Below are 8,939 nucleotides of genomic sequence, written 5' to 3' on the forward strand. Positions count from 1 at the left end.
GAGAGAGAGAGAGAGAGAGAGAGAGAGAGAGAGAGAGAGAGAGAGAGAGAGAGCGCAAGGTGTTGCCACGACTGGCATTACACTTGCTAATGGGCGGAGAGTGGAGCGGCTGGTCCTGGGCCAAGCTGTCGAGTGCTGCTTCGCGTTACAAGTGCGAGCACGAGGGTACACACGATCATTAACCCCAATTACGTTGCGCGCACAACGGGTCCGAGTGCCACGCTCTGGATCATAATGAGCTATTTGTGTGCCGCTAAGGGAGGAGGGTGCGTCGATGACGACGAGACACGCGCCTGCGCCAGCTTACCGTCCCTGCACGGATCCTGATAACGACGCGCTCCGAAACCGTTCTTCAGGGTCACCGCGTTCTCTCTAATTCGCGAACAACGAATCAGGATTTCACTTATTCTCGCGGGACCCGCCTCTCTCGGAGGGTGTTTCAAAAGCGATCCCGACGAAAACGAATTCCGCGTTTCATCGAGCGGAACGAGAGGAGAAGAGGTGTCGGATCGAACGCGGCACAGGTGTAACCGAGCACCAAGGGAACTTGCGCGATCGCTTCTCGAAAATAACGAACCTTCGGGCGCGAGACTTTTCCGATTGGGAAACCGCTCCACCTTTCAGCTTCGCCGAAGTACAAAAATCTCGACGAGGATTTCTTCTATCACGCGTTGAAGCGACGATCGCCGTGATTCAAGGAAGCATTCCACGGAACCATCCGCCGTCGAGAAATTCAGTACTTCGAAAACGAACGATAAGGCAAATCTCGGGCACGAAACTCGCGGATCGCTTCACTTCGGCCAGGCAACTTATCGAAACACGTCCAAGTTCGCGCTGTATTTTAAAGCGCTTCTCGTATCGCTTATTGATTCTTCGCACTTTCCAGCGTTTCCGAGTCCGCGATAAAAGCCCGAGAAGAATTTCGGCGTGGGCGCGAATGCGTTATTGGTTTTTCGAGGCGGTCGTTTCCAGCGAACGTTTCGTACATTCCTCGGCGTTCAACGTGCTATCTCGGCCCGAATAAAATTATGAAATACAAAGTAAAAGTGGGCAAATACCTCACGTGGAGAAATAAAGGAAGCAAGGTACTTGAACGTTTTCTCCAGCGAATTCATTTACTGACTTCACTTACTGGCGTTTCATTTCCACCTATTTCTACTATGATCATGCTTTGCGTTATTTCGCAACTTCTTGCGTCGAACTTCTTTATACGCCTCTATAGCTAGGGTACCTCGGGATCGCCAAGCCCGTACTGTAGCTACAATCGACCATAGCTACAATCGACCATAGTTACAGCCCCCGAGGGCAAGCATATCCAAAGGGCGTGTATGGGTGTTCCAAAAATGTTGGAAGTCCTTGAAAGGAGTGATTCGGGAGGTGATTTGAAACAACTTTTTCCTTAGCGAAAATGTTGTCCGAGGCTTCGTTACGGAGATATTAGCAGAAAACCTCCACCAATTAGAACGCGGCGTAGCACGTAGCCTACGCCTACCGCGGGCGTTCCACTGGCATACTCGCGCTCTGATTGGTCAGGGTTTTCTGTTTGATATCTCCTTAACGAAGCCTCGGACAACATTTTCGCTAAGGAAAAAGTTGTTTCAAATCACCCCCCGAATCACCCCTTTCAACTCCAACATTTTTGGAACACAATTCATTTCTCACGAATAGCGCGCAGAACAATCATAACGCAAAAATCAAAAATTTCTCAAAAATGTCGTCTTCCTCCTATCTCGAATATGTCTGAGAGAGTAATCCATGAAATTTTATCGTTTCATTCCACTTAGCCCCGCGTAATATTAACAATTCCCTTCCTTTATCGTTCGATTCGTTTGTCGTAAGTTCCTTATCGCCCGGAGGCCAGAAGCTACGGGCCACAGTCGCGACGATAAGCACCGGGTGCTTAATCAAACTGAAAGGGTTTCGCGGGCAAAAAGAGTCTTTCGAGGAACAGCGCGAACGTGCCATCGCGATAGGTCTCTCGTGCTTCCCTCGTTTCACCGTCGTTTCCTCTCTCGAAATCGAATCCCGTCGGCGCCGCCGTCCAAGTGGCCCGCGCTTCAAAATTCAATGATCTTCTCGAGCTTTCCAAGCACGAACGACGAGGAGAATTGCCGCCTTGATATATATATATATATACATCGACGCGGAACGCTTCGTTTTTCGATTTCTTTTCATCGGCTTGCTATGTACACGAGTGCGTGGCGCTTCCGAAGAACTGTAACTCGAGCCGTTCACGCGACGGGAATACGAATAGAGGAATATTTGTTTCCGTATTCGACCGTGATTTCGCGGATCTCGATGTTACTCCCTCGATGCTGCCAAGTGCGCGAAGAGGGAAAACACGAGAGACGTCGAACGACTTATCATCGGCCCGAAAATACCGCCAGGCATTCGATTTCTCGGCGTTCGATTTTCTAGGAGAAACGCGACGGCCAAGTTCGAGTCGAGCCACGTCGTAACGCGATATGGAAGCGAGGGCACACCGGCCGAATGAAATTACGAAGTTGACGCCTACGGGTATCGAACTTCGGCCTGCGAAGGCATCGAGAAAACTCGCCTGGCCGATTAGTTTCAAGTGAGTTTGGGTGTGTTAAACGCGATAAAAGGAAAAACTACTCGACGATCGTCGATCATCATTATTCGATGCAGTTTGGCCGAACGCGATAGACCCACCCGAGCGGAATAATTCGTTTGCGCAATGGGATCTTAATTAGTTCGAAGTTTAATCAGCGTCCATATCGCGGCCAAGTTCGAATTAATAATTTAGAGAGAAAAAACCCGAGCGATCGTGCGATACACCGAGCGTCAATTGGATCGGACGTGCTGTGGCCAACTAACAATAAGCCACCCTCCGATCGATTAAACCGATAGATTCTATCTTCCTAATCCCGACGTGGGCCGCACCACCGACTCTAACCGCAAGACAACAGTCCGTCGCTTCCTATTCCTCTACGTATGTTCCCAATTACGGTCGGGGAGTAATTAATTGGCCGTTCAAGGCCGCCGAGCAGCAACCCCTTCCTCGTTTCGATGTGGAATCTCGATTTTGTCGGTGCAAGATATATCATACGTGAGGGACAGTGTAGCTTCCCTATTACTGAACAAATTTCACCTCGTTCTAATATTAGTCTAATATTATAATATTATCGGTAAGAACCCTGTGTCAAATCTTAGAGATTATAAAAAACACTCGGTTTTAAACCGGGTACCGTAAAGACTGGATAAATTCAAAAGAATCGGGATCCAAACATTGCATTGCATTTATCGTCGAGGTTTCGATTCTGTGTTTACATTTGACTCGAGTCGAACGTAGAGAAGGAGAGAGAGAGAGAGAGAGAGAGTGACGGAGAAAGAGGTCCGTGGAAAAAAAGCAATCCGCAGAAGCGTATCAATCGGTTAGGACCATAATTACACTGTCTTGCACTTATCCAGCCTCCCGACGAATCGCCGTGCAGCTTCGTCGCATGAAAAACTGGCGTGCATCGACGCGGACACGGGGATGTATTTTTCAGTCGATTACAGCCGGGCTTCGCGTCTCAGTTCTTTCGAACAAGAACGCCAAGGGAGGCTGGCGTAGAGGGAAGCGACGGTTCGACCGAAAAAATACGAAGTGCACGGGGTAAAAAGCACGATACCGTGCTCCATTCTGTGCGAGCTAGAATGCAAAGAGCGGCGCGAACAAAGAGCCGATTGACTGACGAACGGAGAGAGTTACAGAGAGAAATACAGAGAGAGAGAGAGAGAAAGGGATTCTTTTGTTGCTTTTTTCTGCCGTGTCCTGCGAAATCTGGAAAAGCTTACGGGGACGAATCCCCTGATCCAAAATCAATGTCCTTTTGTCTGTCTCGTGGAAACGCTTTTCCGTGGGAAGCAGGCGGAAGAGATACGTAGTAGACACGGACGCGGACACGTAGGAGGACGAGCAGATTACATGGTCAAATTAGTTCGGGTACTGCGTGTCACCGAAACGAGTTCAACGCGAGTTGGGCGAACCTCCGCTTCCACGGGATCAGAATTACGATTCAATTATGTGGAAATGTAATGCGAAATTCGAAATGTCCTCCTCGAAGAGGAACGACAAGAGGAAACTTTTTTACATGGACAGTTCATATATCCGAGGTTCAGTTTCAAAAATAAATTGTCTCGCTGACATTTTTGGATGTTGTTTCGTTAAAAAAATTCCTTCTGGAACGTCGACTGAACTTATCGTAATTTTCTCTAATCCAAAAGTTACTCACGCTTCCTCGAACTATGCTTCTTGAAGTAGACGAACGTTCGCAAAGATACGCGCGTTTCGAATTGTCTTAGGTAGCCATACAGCATTAAGAGTAAGAATGAAATCGAATTAAGGTAAAGGAACACAGGCAGCGAGCGATCAGAACTCGATCCCGGTCACTGTCGCCGTCTACGTACGCAACAAGGACCATAAGGAATACGACATCCATTCCGTTCGAAAGTATAATCCAGGATCAAAGCGGTCGCGTCGCTCTCATGAATTTTATGGAAACTCGCGACGCAACGTGTGTATCCGGGCCGCGCGAGACCGGACCGTTTCCAAAGGAAATATTCAGGCATATTGCGTCGATAAGCGAGAACGAGAGATAAAAGCTTCTCCGCGGGGAAAACAAAGAAGCGAGGCCCCCACGGTTCGCGATCCTATTTTCGGCTCAAAGGCAAAGATTCGCGACGCGAATGGCAATTTCTCCGGAATTACTGATCGGGGCAAGGTTCCGATTTAGCTTTCGAGGCGAAGGAAATACTTGACCCTTTAACCGCGCGCGACGAAGTTATCTAGCCAACATTGATCGGTCGTCGTTCGCAGATGTAATCGAATTTCAGAAGAAAGGACTTCCAAATTTTTAATTTGTATTTCTCAGACTAAGTGTCCGATGAATAAATTCCCCCAAAAAAAAGAAAGGTTTCGTTTCGTCGTTCTCTATAAGGTTCCGAATTTCTCGGAATCACACATAAACCGAAACGCGAATTTTCGAGGATAGATACATACGTCCTCGGAGGGTTAGACGAGCGAACGAAAATGTTACGTGGAATCACGTTGGAGAGTCCACCCCGGTTTGGGAAAATGGCCGGCGACGTCTTCGCGAGCCTGAGTGTTCGCGAACTCGGCACTTTGGGACGACCACCTATCTCTGCCATCCTCATCAACGTCCAATTAACCGCAACTTCGGTCGCTGGACGAATCTCGTTTTCCCACGGCTACGGGACGGTCAACGAAAGAATCGCTCGTTGATCGATGAGAGAAGCTTCGGGTACGACATCCTCTCGCTTCTATCGTCCCAGAGACTTCTATAGCCGAGTATTCGAAACGTTTCGCGATTTCGTTAGAAGTGGAAAACGTTGGTATAGAATATCTGTTCCCGTTTTCAGCCAGTGGTAGTCAGCGATTATGGTACGAGGTATGTAGCCAGGGTTAACGCTACTTTACCTCGATAGGCGGCTAAGTGGCATGCTTCGTGACAAACAATGTACTCCTCCACCCACACCGCGCCCTGTCGTTTAATAAAAATTGCTTGGACGGCACGAATCTTGGCCTGGGACTCGCTGCGCTGAAAAGAGTGTCGACGAGAAGTTGTCGAGAAGCGGTTACGTGCACGAATCAGCTCTTCTTTCGACGTTGTTTCGGTTAGAGCTCTGGTCGTCGCCTACGATTTACGCAGAAAATTTCTGCTCGATTCGAATTGCGACGGGTGAAACAATAACGTCGGAACAATGGACGTTGGCCGCGCAACTTTTTCTCTTGTTCGTCGATTTGTTCACCCGCGAGAACACGGTGTTGCTCTTGCACGTGGAAACGAAACCTGATTCGTTGCACCGTTCGCTAACCGCGCGGCGGTGTAAGATCCCGCGGACGCGTTGCTCCGGACTCTTAAATTTCGATGGGGAATATCGAGTGACGTTATCGAAGCAGCGACGAGATCGAGCAACGGATTAATCGTCGAGTACTCGTCGACGACATTCACGCGTTTGCATTTCCTTCTGTGAAACAACGAGATCGACCGATTGGGACGCCAGGAAGTAACGTTACCTTAACAGCCATCGAGTTGCGGAATTTAATCGACGAATTAAACAATCAATAAAAAGAACTTTTCCGCTCGCAACAAAGGGGCGAGCCGGAAAAATTCAAGAGACCGTCGACGTTAAATGTTCGAAGATTTTCTAACGAATTACGCGGACCGTTTCATTTTCGTTCAATGTAATAATGTCTCGTAGAGGAGATATTATTTGTCGCGAGCGACGAGGATCGATACTGTCTTTTAGAATTCGAAACAGAAATTACTGGCTGCCTGCGTTAAGAGAAAAAAGGAAATAGTGGAAAAGGAGAGAACGACCTAATTTACTTTCTATGGAGAGAAAATGTTGAAGAGGGGAAGAAAAGAGGACCAACTGCGGAAATGCCAGTGAAAAATATAAGACAAAATGAAACGGCACGTTGACCGACCTTTTCGCGACGAGAGGAAACGCTGCAAAAAACACACACACACACACACACACACACACACACACACACACCACATAAACCGAAACGCGAAGATATTCTTAAAATAAAACGCTCGAAACGCGATATAAATTTCTGTTTAAAATGTAAACTGTTTCGTCGATTTCCACGTCGAGCGGAGACACGGCATTGGTGATATTTATTGCATTACTATTTCATTGCATTGCCTACGCATCCATTTAATGTCTACGGTTCCTCTAGCTATACGATTGATACACGATCGATATTCATTTGCGCCGACCTAGTTATCGACCTATGTATATACTTTTACTTGACAATCGCGCAATAATATTTTCCCGATATCAATATTAATCGGGATACGAACGGTGGCACGTTAAATATTCGAGAGACACGATAAATAATTCCGCCACTGCGTAACTTCGGAGGTACCGATCGTTCTACGACGATGAAATTATTTTAATTATTATTATTAATTGAAATTCAAGTTTCGGACCAATTTGGCGCCGCGGGCTAAAGCTTCACGCTACGTTCTACGTACGGAAGTCCGAGAACGATTTCAACTAATTTCATCTCCGCGATCGATGTTCGTTCTGTTAGATTCTTCGAAAGCGAACGAAAAGAACTGGGTTACGCGTGGTCGAGGTAACGAAGCTGGCGGGCGATTTTCGTAAATTTGTGTACCCTCTCGGCGACTACGTCAAAGCGATTGTTACACGAGCCCGTAACAGCGGCCAGCGATGCCGTGCCGACGTTCCAAGTCCCTGATGAGGCTGATTGGCTCCGACTGGCAAAGTGTAAACTCACCTTTAGAGGCAACGCTTGCGGGAAACTTGACTCGACGTACCGTTTGACCGACGCGCCGCCAGAAACTGGTACCTTATTATGGGTCGACGACAGCTACGCTCGGATCGATCGCGGCTTTGATACTTCGATCCGAATGCGATCGACGCTCGATTTTTCGAAAAACTCGAGTCCTTCGAGTAGCTCGAATCCGCCTGCTAAATTACAGACATAAATGATTACGAAAGGTGCGTTTACTGTAATTAAAAAAAAAAAAATAAAAAAAAAAAATAAAAAAAAAAATGGTTTCACCAATCAGAGGAAACGTCGATTACGAAAATCGAATAAAATCGCGTCGCTTCCCTTATAGGTAATGCCTAATTAACGCGAAATTCCGTAGCACGTGATATTCGTCGAGCTTTTTAACGTTCCCTCTTAAAAAGGAAACATCGTTTTCGCGGGTATCTTTTCCAGGCTCTTCGCTCGTCTAATTACGTTGAAACCAATTAAGGTCCCGTTAAGGCTCCCGCAGAATCCGCCAAGTTTTTTTTACTTAACAAAATAAAGAACGACGAGTATAGAAATGTTTAACGTTCAGCTAGGTCTAGAAATAGCTCGATACATCACGGATCCGAGTGCAAACGTACCGAATCCAGTCGAATCGCGATTCTGACTGCCAGAGAACATCGAAATTAAAAACAATTCGAACGAGAAATACATTTTTCGAAACGCGCGAGAACGCGCGAGAATTCAAGAGTTCAGTCGTTACTTTGCATTACGATGAATACCAAACAATGATTAGGTTTCGTGCATCGAGTCTGCTCCAAGTACTCGTGAGTTAGCTACACGTTAATTGCTATTGAGAAGCCAGGAGGGCACTCTAAGGTTTCCGAGTCCTACTTAAACTACAGAGTTCCTGTTTCGACGCATACATCGAAATTTTCGGGGAACACCGGTGGTTACACGGCGATATTAATATCAACTTCCGACGTGCAACCGGCCGCGATTTCGATTGGACCACTTTTCGAGAAACCCGATAGATTTTGATGGATCGGGAGAGCGTGCATAATCGACGGGACGAGATTTTGGTATAAGTGAAAAGATTAATTCATCCGTTACGTAACGTGGTTCGCGCGAGACCGGCTGGTTCCAAGTCGATCCGAGGCAAAAGGCGAAACGCCTCCGAATTCGATCGATCGCGTCCGGAGTACAGTCGCGAAACGAGCGACAAATAAAATAGAAAGTGCAGTAAACCGAAGTGAACAGAGAACGCGAAATTGTCAACCGTGTTGCGATTCGAGTACGAGAACCGCGGGAACGTCAGATGCAAGGCTCAAAGGATTAACAGAATCGGTAGCGAATCGGGTCGAAACTGGAGATGGCGCGAACCGCTACTTTTGAATCGCTCGTGATTCGATCACGTTTCATTCTCAATCACCATGATTTTTCACAGTGATTCGTGATTGGTCGTGATCGCTTCTGATTGGTAGAGTACATTCTTTTCACTTTTCTGTGAGTTATGTTGTTCTTAGATTATACATGTAGGAGTCTCAACGAAAAATACATAAGGCACATGGGATTCGAAGCCACGATCCTCGAATCCACGGTCGATCGCTTTACCTACGCGACGCAATCCACGATCCTCGGATCCACGGTCGATCGCTTTACCTACGCGACGCAATCC

General features: G+C 47.2%; 1 protein-coding gene and 1 long non-coding RNA gene across 6 annotated transcripts in view; one reads left to right on the forward strand and one right to left on the reverse strand.

The window, feature by feature from the left end:
* Positions 1 to 8,939, forward strand: part of LOC128888455 (tyrosine-protein kinase Btk29A) — a 145,393-nt gene that overhangs the window by 94,260 nt on the left and 42,194 nt on the right. The gene's annotated exons all lie outside the window — the stretch shown is intronic.
* Positions 1 to 8,939, reverse strand: part of LOC128888479 (uncharacterized) — a 92,650-nt gene that overhangs the window by 41,234 nt on the left and 42,477 nt on the right. The gene's annotated exons all lie outside the window — the stretch shown is intronic.

This window comes from Hylaeus anthracinus, unplaced genomic scaffold (assembly GCF_026225885.1).
Source record: "Hylaeus anthracinus isolate JK02 unplaced genomic scaffold, UHH_iyHylAnth1.0_haploid 11994, whole genome shotgun sequence".
Classification (NCBI taxonomy): Eukaryota; Metazoa; Arthropoda; class Insecta; order Hymenoptera; family Colletidae; genus Hylaeus; species Hylaeus anthracinus.